At 44.7% G+C, this 17,053-nt stretch overlaps 1 protein-coding gene across 1 annotated transcript in view; it reads right to left on the reverse strand.

The window, feature by feature from the left end:
- Nucleotides 1–251: 251 nt before the first annotated feature.
- LOC127930735 (uncharacterized) overlaps nucleotides 252–17,053 on the reverse strand; it is a 212,792-nt gene continuing 195,990 nt past the window's right edge. The window contains exon 3 of the transcript XR_008139097.1: nucleotides 252–295. The gene's annotated coding sequence lies outside the window, so the exon portion shown is untranslated. The remainder of the gene's footprint in view (nucleotides 296–17,053) is intronic.

Below are 17,053 nucleotides of genomic sequence, written 5' to 3' on the forward strand. Positions count from 1 at the left end.
AACACATAGATCAGTAAAGGGAGTGTATGTGTTTTCATCATCGTATCAATAATGTAAGATATTAGATTTAGTCACCAGAGTCTAATTAGAGTCCCATTGTTATCTTGTATTTCCTATTGGTCCGTCTCAATGCAGCAGCATCTAGAGCCTGACTAAACGCGTCCTTTATTCTGTATCTTTGGTTTGTTAATGAGGGCTGCTGTTGGAAATTACACCCCCCCCCACACACACACACACACACGTTTTACTCACCTCTCTCCCAGGTGTTCAGCACCACTGTCAGCATGTTCACTTCCTTTTTTGAGAGAGAGAGAGGAGGTGGAAGGAAATGTGGATTCAGTGTGAGTTTTTACACATGCATGGTTTTCTATGTCCCCTGTGGGGCTATGGTACCAAGCAGAAAATGACCCAGATTCTCCAGGATGTAGGTTGTGTGCAGAACACATTGTCAGTCAAAATATTGCTTGTTTTGGATGAAGTAAAATGAGTGTGGAGGAGATGGGTATCAAACAATCTGGGGGTCTGTGTTGATAGCTAAGGTAATGTAATGGTGAACAGTGTAGGGCTCTCGACTCTGCTGTCTCACTAATACTCCTAACACATCAATACACTCCGGATGGTGATTGACTCCGAGGCCATTTCAGCGTTGAGCTGAAGGCTTTTTTTCTGGCATTAAAAGTAAGGTCATGCACCTATACACAGATTCCCTGACACGCACAGGCCATTTAATACACAGATTCCCTGACACACACAGGCCATTTAATACACAGATTCCCTGACACGCACAGGCCATTTAATACACAGATTCCCTGACACGCACAGGCCATTTAATACACAGATTCCCTGACACGCACAGGCCATTTAATACACAGATTCCCTGACACGCACAGGCCATTTAATACACAGATTCCCTGACACGCACAGGCCATTTAATACACAGATTCCCTGACACGCACAGGCCATTTAATACACAAATTCCCTGACACGCACAGGCCATTTAATACACAGATTCCCTGACACGCACAGGCCATTTAATACACAGATTCCCTGACACGCACAGGCCATTTAATACACAGATTCCCTGACACGCACAGGCCATTTAATACACAGATTCCCTGACACGCACAGGCCATTTAATACACAGATTCCCTGACACGCACAGGCCATTTAATACACAGATTCCCTGACACGCACAGGCCATTTAATACACAGACATGCTTAGAACACACCCCATTATTGATCATTTTTCATTATCTGACCAATTTCCTTTGATCTGAACAAAGAATATCTTATTTCTTTGGATTCTGTTTCTTGTTGGAGGACGTTCTCTTTGCCTGACTCAGGTGTCATTTGTGATAAAGTGCACAGGGATGCCAGCAGCAAAATGATTAACCCCAACCATGGGCGGCAGCAGGTAGCCTAGCGGTTAAGATAGTTGGGCCAATAACCGAAAGGTTGCTGGTTCGAATGCCTGACCCAATTAGGTGAAACATATGTCAATGTGCCCTTGAGCAAGGCACTGAACCCTAGTTGCTCTGGATAAGAGTGTCTTCTAAATGACAATGTAAATGACAATGTAACTCAACTCAATAGAACCAAAACAAGTAATGAGTTTCCTACCAGATCTAATTGGATATTGTATTCATGCCACATCCTCCAATTGTTTTATATTATTAAAAATGATAATTTTTTTATGATTTTCCTCAGTTTATCATTCTGTTCCATACATATGGGGACATTTTTATTTAAATGTCTTAGCCAAAATATTATTGAAATGGGTTTATCTCATGTACAAATCTACTGCAGCACTCCAATCCCTGCTACTCTGCTCTGTGCTGTTGAATATCTGGTATATCTCATATTAGGGTGGTTTTGTTCCTGTTTTCCCCCCATGGTCAGGGGGTGGGTGGGGCCGGGCCGCAGGTCGCCATGCTAAAGTAACAGAGAACCCCCAGAGAGTGTATGGCGTGACACTGGGCCAGACGGGGATGCTGCTGTGAGTGGAGCAACAGACACACACACTGGGCTGTTCTGTGTGTCTCAGTGGTCTGGTTCTTTTTCTTTTAACCTATGAGACTCCCTCTCTGTCACTGCAAAGGAAGCATCTGATTGATTGAACCTCTCCTGACTCCCGGTCTGCAGAGAAGGCCACCCTGCCTGGGCAACAGAGGGGACGAACCACCAGGAGAACTCTGTGAACACATTCTGTTTCAAGGTTAAATACTGTTCAGGCTTTATTTTACACCAGAGACCAGGATATAGACTCACAGATTCATCTCACGTACCCTTTCTGTGAAATAAGTGGATTGAGGCAAAAATGTTATATTGTAGTCTTGGCTGGATGCTCTTTTTCACTAAGGTCTTAATGAGAAACAGAATGGCTGGACAAGGCTGCTGAAATGACACAATTCACATGTCATAGAAGTTGTCACCTACAATTGTTAATATACATAATAGTAAAAGTGAAAGCATCTGGGTACACTGTTCTACATGCAGACCTTTTTCTGTGGGCTAGTTTGGATGTTATTCTGGGCCCATGAGACAAAGTACAGGACCTTTTCCTCATTCGATTTTAACCTTGAGAAGTGGTCATGGACTATGAGTGCTTTCACCTACTGCTCTTAGATAAACACACAAAATGAAATTTCAGCTACTATAAGTCAATATTCTATCATGTCTTGGAAATACCTGATTAACATATCTGATTAATTCCCAATATAATATACTTAATCAATAAAAATTAAACTTGCACTGAAACTTCAAAGCAAAATATGCACCGCATTGCTGCTCTCCTATTGGAATGTTGCTCTGGGCAGGAAATTAATTCATGGAATTATTTGATGTTAATTCATTCCAAAACTAAACTTTTTCTTATTTTTCACTGATTCATTGCAAGCCTGCAGTCTATTCAATGACCTTGAATTTGTTTTTAAAAAAAAATCATAATTATTGTACCTTTTTGTACCCTTTTAATATTGTAACAAAAAAGAAAATACACAATGCCTCAATTCTGTTTTCACAATATAGTTCCCTCATGTATAAAGCGTTAAATTGCAATGACTTGCTGAGTGAGGGAACTTCTCTTATCTCTTTAAGATACCTAAACATGGTCAGGGAAAGGCCAGTATGGTCAAATGTTAATATCTGTTTGGTTTATCTGTGTTCTAGTTGACTATAGGAGCAGAGCATCCGGGAGGGGGAGCACTGCGGTGGAGTTGTGATTATGTCTGGAACAGGGCTGCCTGGGATACGGTGCCATGTCTGTCCCAGAGTACTATACCCACCCTCGCGTCGGCATCCGTCCGCACACACTTAAGCTACCTCCCCTCTCGGGACTGATTGTAGTCTGTACCCACCACTGACTGTAGTCTGTACCCACCACTGACTGTAGTCTGTACCCACCACTGACTGTAGTCTGGACCCACCACTGACTGTAGTCTGTACCCTCCACTGACTGTAGTCTGTACCCACCACTGTCTGTAGTCTGTACCCTCCACTGACTGTAGTCTGTACCCACCACTGACTGTAGTCTGTACCCACCACTGACTGTAGTCTGTACCCACCACTGACTGTAGTCTGTACCCACCACTGTCTGTAGTCTGTACCCACCACTGACTGTAGTCTGTACCCACCACTGACTGTAGTCTGTACCCACCACTGACTGTAGTCTGTACCCTCCACTGACTGTAGTCTGTACCCACCACTGACTGTAGTCTGTACCCACCACTGACTGTAGTCTGTACCCACCACTGACTGTAGTCTGTACCCACCACTGACTGTAGTCTGTACCCACCACTGTCTGTAGTCTGTACCCACCACGGACTGTAGTCTGTACCCACCACTGTCTGTAGTCTGTACCCACCACTGTCTGTAGTCTGTACCCTCCACCCTTCACTGACTGTAGTCTGTACCCACCACGGACTGTAGTCTGTACCCACCACTGACTGTAGTCTGTACCCACCACTGACTGTAGTCTGTACCCACCACTGACTGTAGTCTGTACCCACCACTGTCTGTAGTCTGTACCCACCACTGACTGTAGTCTGTACCCACCACTGACTGTAGTCTGTACCCACCACTGACTGTAGTCTGTACCCTCCACTGACTGTAGTCTGTACCCACCACTGACTGTAGTCTGTACCCACCACTGACTGTAGTCTGACCCACCACTGACTGTAGTCTGTACCCACCACTGACTGTAGTCTGTACCCTCCACTGACTGTAGTCTGTACCCACCACTGACTGTAGTCTGTACCCACCACTGACTGTAGTCTGTACCCACCACTGACTGTAGTCTGTACCCACCACTGACTGTAGTCTGTACCCTCCACTGACTGTAGTCTATACCCACCACTGACTGTAGTCTGTACCCACCACTGACTGTAGTCTGGACCCACCACTGACTGTAGTCTGTACCCTCCACTGTCTGTAGTCTGTACCCTCCACTGACTGTAGTCTGTACCCACCACTGACTGTAGTCTGTACCCACCACTGACTGTAGTCTGTACCCACCACTGACTGTAGTCTGTACCCTCCACTGTCTGTACCTCCACTGACACTGTACCCACCACTGACTGTAGTCTGTACCCTCCACTGTAGTCTGACACCACTGACTGTAGTCTGTACCCACCACTGACTGTAGTCTGTACCCACCACTGACTGTAGTCTGTACCCACCACTGACTGTAGTCTGTACCCACCACTGTCTGTAGTCTGTACCCACCACTGACTGTAGTCTGTACCCACCACTGACTGTAGTCTGTACCCTCCACTGACTGTAGTCTGTACCCACCACTGTCTGTAGTCTGTACCCTCCACTGACTGTAGTCTGTACCCACCACTGACTGTAGTCTGTACCCACCACTGACTGTAGTCTGTACCCACCACTGAGTCTGTAGTCTGTAGTCCACCACTGTCTGTAGTCTGTACCCACCACTGACTGTAGTCTGTACCCACCACTGTAGTCTGTAGTCTGTACCCACCACTGACTGTAGTCTGTACCCACCACTGACTGTAGTCTGTACCCACCACTGTCTGTAGTCTGTACCCACCACTGACTGTAGTCTGTACCCACCACTGTCTGTAGTCTGTGTACCCACCACCCACCACTGTCTGTAGTCTGTACCCTCCACTGACTGTAGTCTGTACCCACCACTGTCTGTAGTCTGTACCCTTCACTGACTGTAGTCTGTACCCACCACTGACTGTAGTCTGTACCCACCACTGACTAGTCTGTACCCACCACTCTGTAGTCTGTACCCACCACTGACACCACTGACTGTAGTCTGTACCCACCACTGACTGTAGTCTGTACCCACCACTGACTGTAGTCTGTACCCACCACTGTCTGTAGTCTGTACCCACCACTGACTGTAGTCTGTACCCACCACTGACTGTAGTCTGTACCCACCACTGACTGTAGTCTGTACCCACCACTGACTGTAGTCTGTACCCACCACTGACTGTAGTCTGTACCCACCACTGACTGTAGTCTGTACCCACCACTGACTGTAGTCTGTACCCACCACTGACTGTAGTCTGTACCCACCACTGACTGTAGTCTGTACCCACCACTGACTGTAGTCTGTACCCACCACTGACTGTAGTCTGTACCCACCACTGACTGTAGTCTGTACCCACCACTGTCTGTAGTCTGTACCCACCACTGACTGTAGTCTGTACCCACCACTGACTGTAGTCTGTACCCCCACCAGTCTGTACCCACCACTGTAGTCTGTACCCACCACTGACTGTAGTCTGTACCCACCACTGACTGTAGTCTGTACCCACCACTGTCTGTAGTCTGTACCCACCACTGACTGTAGTCTGTACCCACCACTGACTGTAGTCTGTACCCACCACTGACTGTAGTCTGTACCCTCCCACTGAGTCTGTAGTCTGTACCCTCCACTGACTGTAGTCTGTACCCACCACTGACTGTAGTCTGTACCCTCCACTGACTGTAGTCTGTACTGTCCTCCACTGACTGTAGTCTGTACCCACCACTGACTGTAGTCTGTACCCTCCACTGTCTGTAGTCTGTACCCACCACTGTCTGTAGTCTGTACCCACCACTGTCTGTAGTCTGTACCCACCAATGACTGTAGTCTGTACCCACCACTGACTGTAGTCTGTACCCACCACTGTCTGTAGTCTGTACCCACCACTGACTGTAGTCTGTACCCACCACTGACTGTAGTCTGTACCCTCCACTGACTGTAGTCTGTACCCTCCACTGACTGTAGTCTGTACCCACCACTGACTGTAGTCTGTACCCACCACTGTCTGTAGTCTGTACCCTCCACTGTCTGTAGTCTGTACCCACCACTGTCTGTAGTCTGTACCCTCCACTGTCTGTAGTCTGTACCCACCACTGACTGTAGTCTGTACCCTCCACTGACTGTAGTCTGTACCCTCCACTGACTGTAGTCTGTACCCACCACTGACTGTAGTCTGTACCCACCACTGTCTGTAGTCTGTACCCTCCACTGACTGTAGTCTGACCCACCACTGACTAGTCTGTACCCACCACTGTCTGTAGTCTGTACCCACCACTGTCTGTAGTCTGTACCCTCCACTGACTAGTCTGTACCCTCCACTGACTGTAGTCTGTACCCACCACTGTCTGTAGTCTGTACCCACCACTGACTGTAGTCTGTACCCTCCACTGACTGTAGTCTGTACCCTCCACTGTCTGTAGTCTGTACCCACCACTGACTGTAGTCTGTACCCACCACTGTCTGTAGTCTGTACCCTCCACTGACTAGTCTGTACCCTCCACTGACTGTAGTCTGTACCCACCACTGTCTGTAGTCTGTACCCTCCACTGACTAGTCTGTACCCTCCACTGACTGTAGTCTGTACCCACCACTGACTGTAGTCTGTACCCACCACTGTCTGTAGTCTGTACCCCCACCAGTCTGTACCCTCCACTGTAGTCTGTACCCTCCACTGACTGTAGTCTGTACCCACCACTGACTGTAGTCTGTACCCTCCACTGACTGTACCCTAGTCTGTAGTCCCACCACTGTCTGTAGTCTGTACCCTCCACTGTGACTGTAGTCTGTACCCACCACTGACTGTAGTCTGTACCCACCACTGTCTGTAGTCTGTACCCACCACTGACTGTAGTCTGTACCCTCCACTGACTGTAGTCTGTACCCACCACTGACTGTAGTCTGTACCCTCCACTGACTGTAGTCTGTACCCACCACTGACTGTAGTCTGTACCCACCACTGACTGTAGTCTGTACCCACCACTGTCTGTAGTCTGTACCCACCACTGTCTGTAGTCTGTACCCACCACTGTCTGTAGTCTGTACCCACCACTGTCTGTAGTCTGTACCCACCACTGTCTGTAGTCTGACCCACCACTGACTGTAGTCTGAGTCCCAGCACTCACATCACAAGGCTCAGAGACCAAATGCCCGTCTCCTCACACACATTAAATACTTTATTTGAATCCATCAATCAAATGTACAAAAAAAGGATGCAACATTTCAAATATCCCTGTATGCATGGCAGTCCTCCAAACCACTAGCCTGAAACAGATCAGTACCTAGTCAATTGCCTTGCCCAAGTTGTTATCAGACCCGCAATCTGGAGGCCATGCACTACAAGCCTGTGTACATGGCCGAGACTACCAAATATCAGCCCCACCAGCTTGCACCACCACCCGAGGCTGTCCCAGCGTCCCACACGGGGCTGGTATTTAAACAGATACTCTGCAAAGGCATGCACCATGTAGCCGTCCAAGAGCAGTCCACTTCCAAAATGAGCCCCTCCACCTGGCTTCCCCCCATAACAATAATATCATGTTTGTACCATGTTTTGTGCTGCTACCATGTTGTGTTGCCAACAAGTTGTTGTTATGTGGTGTTGCTACCTTGCTATGTTGTTATCTTATAGGTCTCTCTTTATGTAGTGTTGTGTTGTCCCTCTTGTCGTGATGTATGTTTTGTTCTATATTTATATTTTATTTATATATATTTTTAAATCCCAGCCCCTGTCCCCGCAGGAGGCCTTTTGCCTTTTGGTAGGCCGTCATTGTAAATAAGAATTTGTTACTAACTGACTTGCCTTGTTAAATAAAAAATAAATAAAATAAATATATCTGGTGTATTTGGCGCACAGGAAAACACATCATCATCAAACCAGCTTCCCCTTACACAAGAATGTTTCTGCATGTGTAGTGTTGGGGAGACTACTTGTCTCACCTCTCTGGCAATCAGATCAACAAGGTGGTCATGTCTAGCAATGTAAAAATCCTTGTATGAACAGCAGCCATTCACAACATGGGGAATGGACTCCATTACATTTGACTCATGTGGAATACAGAATGGGTCATGGTTTGCAGGGTACCAGAGTGCTAACTTATATTTTGTCGGTGGAACTTGTAGCCTCGCCTTAACAGTAAAGGTGAGAATGTCCTCGCCAACGGCAGCATTCTGGTACATGGAATGGGAGACAGAGTGGTCAGCAGAGTCCAGAGCAGCGAGTTTCCCCTGCAGCCCCTGCTGTCATAGCAGGCGCTATCCTTCCCCTTCATCTTCCACCCAATTAACTATACCTCCTTCCTACACACCTGAAATCAGATTCATTAGTATGGCAAATTTGTGAACCCAATTTTTGCAGTTCTGTACTTTCAAATGGAATAAAATGACAACATAAAAGTTTCCCCACACACTGCCTGTGGGCGTTTGAACACTCTACAATCCTTTCAGTGTGGCTATATCATTTCAGTAGTGTGTGCAAACGTGGCAATGATCGCTAGCTGACGATTGCAAAACAGTGTCGGAATTACTAGAGAAACATCCAGGAGTTTGTTTATACTTACGGAAGCTGTTGTTAACAATGATGTCACACTCTGAGTTAGTCATGGCCATTAGGCTCTGCTCTGATTCACAGGGGCAGCAGGTAGCCTAGCGGTTAAGTGCGTTGGGTGAGTAACTGAAAGAGTTCCTGGTTGGAATCCCAAAGATGACTAGGTGAAAAGTCTGTCCTTGAGCAAGGCACTTAACCTTAATCGCTCTGATAAGTCGCTCTGTATAAGAGTGTCTGTTAAACGTGAAAGCGACAGTTCACGGCTATGTCTGTATTGCTTAATCATTATTGTACCTGGAACAAAAAGCATAGGAGGACCGTTTGCAATCAATGATTTCTGGATGATTACTCTGCTTGACTTTCAATACATCATCAATGACCATTGGAACCCTACGCCTTGCCACACTAATGTTATGACAAAATCTCATTGGGTTCTCATGGTTCTTAATCATCCTGACAAGTGACACCCATATTTCTCCCTATGTCATGATTTTCTGCCTTTCCAACTGTCATCTTTGTTCAGTCAGGCAGCTTTTGTCTCATTCAATCATATTTCAAAGACCAATGTGTCACACAGTTCTACCTCTCTCTTCCATTTTGTTCCAATCAGAGAATACCTCCTGCATATGACTTCTGAGAAGTTACGTTTCTGACAATAACAAGAGGCAGGAGTAAACTGTAGCAACCTGGGCGCAGTGCAGCACAGCCTCCTGGGCCTGTCTCGCTGTGTTCAGCTGTGGATCTGGGGCAGTGCAGCACAGCCTCCTGGGCCTGTCTCGCTGTGGATCTGGGGCAGTGCAGCACAGCCTCCTGGGCCTGTCTCGCTGTGTTCAGCTGTTGATCTGGGGCAGTGCAGCACAGCCTCCTGGGCCTGTCTCGCTGTGGATCTGGGGCAGTGCAGCACAGCCTCCTGGGCCTGTCTCGCTGTGTTCAGCTGTGGATCTGGGGCAGTGCAGCACAGCCTCCTGGGCCTGTCTCGCTGTGGATCTGGGGCAGTGCAGCACAGCCTCCTGGGCCTGTCTCGCTGTGTTCAGCTGTGGATCTGGGGCAGTGCAGCACAGCCTCCTGGGCCTGTCTCGCTGTGGATCTGGGGCAGTGCAGCACAGCCTCCTGGGCCTGTCTCGCTGTGTTCAGCTGTGGATCTGGGGCAGTGCAGCACAGCCTCCTGGGCCTGTCTCGCTGTGTTCAGCTGTGGATCTGGGGCAGTGCAGCACAGCCTCCTGGGCCTGTCTCGCTGTGTTCAGCTGTGGATCTGGGGCAGTGCAGTTCGCCACCACTCCTCAGAATGAGCTGTTGCCATGACACCTTCCTCTGGGCCACCCGGCTCTTGGCTGCAACCCTTCTTGCGTGACAAAATGGCGGTTCATTATTCAATGGCTAACGGGGCATGAGGTTGAAGAGCTTTGTAATCGGTAAAGCCACGAGCACTTCCACAGATCCACATTACACCAAAGACCACAGTAAAAACTTGACTTTGTTATTGATCAGCTAGAGCAGGTGAGGGAACAGGAATGTAATGAAGCTTCAGAATCACCCAATGACTACATGGATATATGGAAAAAGGATGCATGGGTGCTATTTTATCTCAATGCTTTGTTGTTGTCTATTCTCTTCCTGTCAGTCTGAGTAATGACCTAACTGCTGCAGCCAAGTCAACCTTCAGATGTCTGAGAGGGCATCACATAAGCCCTGGCTTCGCTCAGAGGGGCTTTGGAGCCCAGAACACGCAGAAGAAGCTGCCAGGTCTGTGATCCAGTCCAACCCCATCCCAATTTCACCCCTTACCCCTCTCCAGGTCACTGTATTGATCCGCTGGGGAGGCTGACTAGGTTATTCCTCTCTGGAAAAGAGAGGATCAGGTTGCTATTGGCAATGTCATTATCAACTGTAGCTCCATGTTGACATGCAGCCTGCTCCCAGGCCTGTAATGGATCCATAAGTAAAGGCATATTGGCATCTAACTGGTAGACTAATTTACTTTAATGAAAGGGGTTTAGTATTGTATTCGTGTGTGAGTGAGTGAGTGAGTGAGTGAGTGAGTGAGTGAGTGAGTGAGTGAGTGAGAGAGAGAGAGAGAGAGAGAGAGAGAGAGAGAGAGAGAGAGAGAGAGAGAGAGAGAGAGAGAGAGAGAGAGAGAGAGAGAGAGAGAGAGAGAGAGAGAGAGAGAGAGAGAGAGAGAGAGAGAGAGAGAGAGAGAGAGAGAGAGAGTATGCAGGTTGACACAGTGTGTGAGTGTTGGCAGCAGTGATTTAAACTGATCTCTTCCTGGCTGAACTCAATATCAGCTTCCTCAGCTCTCTCCTGCATAATCATGCAGTGCTGCTAGTTGCCACGGTTACCACGCTCTTCATTTTATAAATAAAAAGGAAAAGATTTTAGGCCTTTTCGGTTTGCTTTTCTTCCATTTAAGTCCTCTTTTATTAAACACACCAATCAATAGGAGCTAAGGAGAGTCTGTAGGGTAGAAAATAGCAGATCAGAGGCAAGCCAAGGGAAGGGGCTTGAATTCACAAAAGAAAAAATGTATAATTTTATGGATCAGTAATAATCAGTTATCTACATAGTAAGAGAGCAACATATGCTTATTGTAAATATTCTATTTTGAATTCCCAAACATTTTATTTTTTAACCATGTATCTCCTGGACATTAATGTAAATCCAAGAATGTACAAATCTGTTCTTTATGGAGAAAATGTCTTAATTTCTGCATTATTCTCTGTAATGATGACATCTAGTGGTAATCATGAAAACGGGACTCCCTAAAAACATGCCAGTTCAATACAGCTACTGTATATCTGGAAGTGACCTTTCGAAGCAGGCTAGGAAAGCATTTTCCTAACCTTAACCTAATTCCCCTAACCTGCTACGTTAATTCTCCTAACCTGCTGCATAAGTTCTCCTAACCTGCTGCATAAGTTCTCCTAACTTGCAATGAAAAGTCCCTACCGGGTCGTAGATGTATCGAAGTGATGTGTTTTTAGGGAATCTCCATGAGAACGCTGGTATATCCATGTCCTCCAAATGAATCAATAACGTTCATAAAGAAAACTATAATATTTCATTTACTAGTAGATCACATACTAGTTATAGATCTCTGATGAATTTGTATGAACAAAATACAAACTCTTTATGATTGTGACCTTGGGTCTATATTATGTTCTTTATAAAAAAATGTGTTCATTATAGTTTTTCATTCATTTTTAGTACCCTCGCCCTAATCCTAACCTTACCTCTTACCCTTTGTCAGAGATATGTGTATAGGTGGCAGAGAAGTCAGACGCAGGAGAGTCAAACGGAGTGTAAAATGGAGTCTTTTAATAAATGCCCAAGTAACATGCTCCATAACACTAAATAGAGAAATGAATATAAACAAATATGGGTACGAAGACCCCGTCACGCACCTATACAACAAACACTATACTGACAATAAACAATCTCTGACAAAGACATGAGAGGAAACAGAGCGTTAAATACACAACAGGTAATGAATGGGATTGAAAACAGGTGTGTGGGAAGACAAGACAAAACCAATGGAAAATGAAAAATGGATCGATGATGGCTAGAAGACCGGTGACGTCGAACGCCGAGCACCGCCCGAACAAGGAGAGGCAACGACTTCGGCAGAAGTCGTGACACCCTTATTCTAAACTTAACCGTAACCTTAACAAGCAGTTGCTTATCAACTGATAGTTTGTTGATAGTATGACCATCTGTAGAGCATCTGTCCGGACTATCCAAATAAAGTGTGACATTTGGAAATGTGACAATGGTATTTTCAACATTTCAAATGTCGCTGTTGATGTGACTGTTTCCTCTTGCAATTAATGAGATCATTTGTGTAGACTATTCACCATGAGCCAGCATTATGGAAGTGGTTTGTGTTTACATCAGAGACAAAAGAGACAAACAGCTCTAAACCACACAGGAAGTCAGAGCAGGATAGAATGACCAAGGATCGTTTTTACACAACACCCCCTCCATCCATCCCAGGGATTCCTCTGTGGGGGGCCTCAGTCTGCTGAGTGACGTGTCTCTCTGGGAGGGCCAGTTGTGTGCCCCTAAGTCTAAACCTACTCTGCTGGACAGATAGCCACAGAACTGTGAGCTTAGAGTACACTGAGAAGCACTCCCAAAGACTATTCCCCTACTGTATTTATTTATTTTGCTCCTTTGCACCCCATTATTTTTATTTATACTTTGCACATTCTTCCACTACAAATCTACCATTCCAGTGTTTTACTTGCTATATTGTATTTACTTCGCCACCATGGCCTTTTTCTTACCTTTACCTCCCTTTTCTCACCTCATTTGCTCACATCGTATATAGACTTATTTTTCTACTGTATTATTGACTGTATGTTTGTTTTACTCCATGTGTAACTCTGTTGTTGTATGTGTCGAACTGCTTTGTTTTATCTTGGCCAGGTCACAAATGTAAATGAGAACTTGTTCTCAACTTGTCTACCTGGTTAAATAAAGGTGAAATAAATCAATAAAATAAATATGAGGGGGCGCCGGCTGTCCACACTCAGATGACAGGGGTCGACAGGGGTCAGGCACAGGGGTCAGGCACAGGGGTCAGGCACAGGGGTTCTAGGAGGGTTAAAGATAATATTATCAATGAAGTTTCCTTTTTCCTCATAGATGAGTTGATTTGAACGTCTGCTAAAAGCACTGGACCTGCCTCAGCCTACTAGCTGGTGTTTCCATGGTGACTATGAGTAGGAAGCTGTGGAGTCAACACCTTCAAATAGGGGATACAGCCTCTGCTGAACAGGTGGATAGAAAAACAGGTATCGTATATAACACTAACTCTCCCTCACTGACGTGTGCAGAGCGGGATGCTTTCCAGGGACATTAATCCAATGTACTGTATTTCTATCCGACCTGTTTCCGTTTTTTTTGCAGCACACTTTGTATATGCTGACTTCTCATTTGTCTTGTTGTTACATTCTCAGTAGTTGTCATGACATTGTGTTGTTGTTGCATTCTCAGTAGTTGTCATGACATTGTGTTGTTGTTGCATTCTCAGTAGTTGTCATGATATTGTGTTGCTGTTACATTCTCAGTAGTTGTCATGACATTGTGTTGTTGTTACATTCTCAGTAGTTGTCATGACATTGTGTTGTTGCATTCTCAGTAGTTGTCATGACATTGTGTTGCTGTTACATTCTCAGTAGTTGTCATGACATTGTGTTGTTGTTGCATTCTCAGTAGTTGTCATGATATTGTGTTGCTGTTACATTCTCAGTAGTTGTCATGATATTGTCTTGTTGTTACATTCTCAGTAGTTGTCATGACATTGTGTTGTTGTTGCATTCTCAGTAGTTGTCATGATATTGTCTTGTTGTTACATTCTCAGTAGTTGTCATGACATTGTGTTGTTGTTACATTCTCAGTAGTTGTCATGACATTGTGTTGTTGTTGCATTCTCAGTAGTTGTCATGACATTGTGTTGCTGTTACATTCTCAGTAGTTGTCATGACATTGTGTTGTTGTTGCATTCTCAGTAGTTGTCATGATATTGTGTTGCTGTTACATTCTCAGTAGTTGTCATGACATTGTGTTGCTGTTACATTCTCAGTAGTTGTCATGACATTGTGTTGCTGTTACATTCTCAGTAGTTGTCATGCCATTGTGTTGCTGTTACATTCTCAGTAGTTGTCATGACATTGTGTTGCTGTTACATTCTCAGTAGTTGTCATGACATTGTGTTGCTGTTACATTCTCAGTAGTTGTCATGACATTGTGTTGTTGTTACATTCTCAGTAGTTGTCATGACATTGTGTTGCTGTTACATTCTCAGTAGTTGTCATGACATTGTGTTGCTGTTACATTCTCAGTAGTTGTCATGACATTGTGTTGCTGTTACATTCTCAGTAGTTGTCATGACATTGTGTTGTTGTTACATTCTCAGTAGTTGTCATGACATTGTGTTGTTGTTGCATTCTCAGTAGTTTTCATGACATTGTGTTGCTGTTACATTCTCAGTAGTTGTCATGACATTGTGTTGCTGTTACATTCTCAGTAGTTGTCATGACATTGTGTTGCTGTTACATTCTCAGTAGTTGTCATGACATTGTGTTGCTGTTACATTCTCAGTAGTTGTCATGACATTGTGTTGTTGTTACATTCTCAGTAGTTGTCATGACATTGTGTTGCTGTTGCATTCTCAGTAGTTGTCATGACATTGTGTTGTTGTTGCATTCTCAGTAGTTGTCATGATATTGTCTTGTTGTTACATTCTCAGTAGTTGTCATGACATTGTGTTGTTGTTACATTCTCAGTAGTTGTCATGACATTGTGTTGTTGTTGCATTCTCAGTAGTTGTCATGACATTGTGTTGCTGTTACATTCTCAGTAGTTGTCATGACATTGTGTTGTTGTTGCATTCTCAGTAGTTGTCATGATATTGTGTTGCTGTTACATTCTCAGTAGTTGTCATGACATTGTGTTGCTGTTACATTCTCAGTAGTTGTCATGACATTGTGTTGCTGTTACATTCTCAGTAGTTGTCATGACATTGTGTTGCTGTTACATTCTCAGTAGTTGTCATGACATTGTGTTGCTGTTACATTCTCAGTAGTTGTCATGACATTGTGTTGTTGTTACATTCTCAGTAGTTGTCATGACATTGTGTTGCTGTTGCATTCTCAGTAGTTGTCATGACATTGTGTTGTTGTTACATTCTCAGTAGTTGTCATGACATTGTGTTGCTGTTACATTCTCAGTAGTTGTCATGACATTGTGTTTGTTACATTGTTACATTCTCAGTAGTTGTCATGACATTGTGTTGCTGTTGCATTCTCAGTAGTTGTCATGACATTGTGTTGTTGTTACATTCTCAGTAGTTGTCATGACATTGTGTTGCTGTTACATTCTCAGTAGTTGTCATGACATTGTGTTGCTGTTGCATTCTCAGTAGTTGTCATGACATTGTGTTGCTGTTACATTCTCAGTAGTTGTCATGACATTGTGTTGCTGTTACATTCTCAGTAGTTGTCATGACATTGTGTTGCTGTTACATTCTCAGTAGTTGTCATGACATTGTGTTGCTGTTACATTCTCAGTAGTTGTCATGACATTGTGTTGTTGTTACATTCTCAGTAGTTGTCATGACATTGTGTTGCTGTTGCATTCTCAGTAGTTGTCATGACATTGTGTTGTTGTTACATTCTCAGTAGTTGTCATGACATTGTGTTGCTGTTACATTCTCAGTAGTTGTCATGACATTGTGTTGTTGTTACATTCTCAGTAGTTGTCATGACATTGTGTTGCTGTTGCATTCTCAGTAGTTGTCATGACATTGTGTTGTTGTTACATTCTCAGTAGTTGTCATGACATTGTGTTGCTGTTGCATTCTCAGTAGTTGTCATGACATTGTGTTGCTGTTGCATTCTCAGTAGTTGTCATGACATTGTGTTGCATGGTGATAGTTGAAGGTGACATCACCAAGCCTTGTAGGTCTTTATGTAACCCTGTAAGTCCTTCACTTCATGGCTGTGACGTCATGTATGTGATTATTAAAAACGTTTAAGGTGATTCATTTGTTCCAGTGGGATATTTGCATGATGGAATGCCACTGAAAACAATACATCACAGAGCCCTGGTGTTCAAAAGCTCTCTTTTCCCCACAAGTTATTTCTTGCTCCCTCTGTGCGGCTTTGACGTGTGCATTTGTGGAGTATTCATAATTAGTTGAGCTAATATCTAATTAGCCATAGGTTTTCTTTGGTTCTTTCCTCATCACCCCAAGCTGGTGACTAAAGAGACACCTGTAGGTCATATACCGAACTGCAAAACAGAATGGTACATTCAACTTACACATAGAGACGAGCGCAGATACTCAAACATGCACATCAACACTCAGTAAGAAGCGGCCGACCAAATGCCCCGTCTCTCTTTCAATGACTGATCGCTCAGTCTGATGTGAATCCATTCCAAATAGTAGCTGTGGTTTTTGTGGCCGGCACAGGCAGACACCGGGAACGAGCTCTGTAGTGATTCCCCTTGACTGGACTGGGTGAGACTGGAGGCCGGAGCCTGTCAACATTCAATAAATTGGTCATTAGCTACAATAACAGTCCATCTCTCCTGTCTCACTGTGAACTAACACTGACTAGACCCACGAACATTCTGCAAATTACACTGACAGACTGCTTCATGAGAAATACGTGATCAAAGCTCTATCCAAGCCTTGACTAGCAATCGATCAGACCTAATGCTGACTT

The sequence above is a fragment of the Oncorhynchus keta genome, chromosome 6, assembly GCF_023373465.1.
Source record: "Oncorhynchus keta strain PuntledgeMale-10-30-2019 chromosome 6, Oket_V2, whole genome shotgun sequence".
NCBI lineage: Eukaryota > Metazoa > Chordata > Actinopteri > Salmoniformes > Salmonidae > Oncorhynchus > Oncorhynchus keta.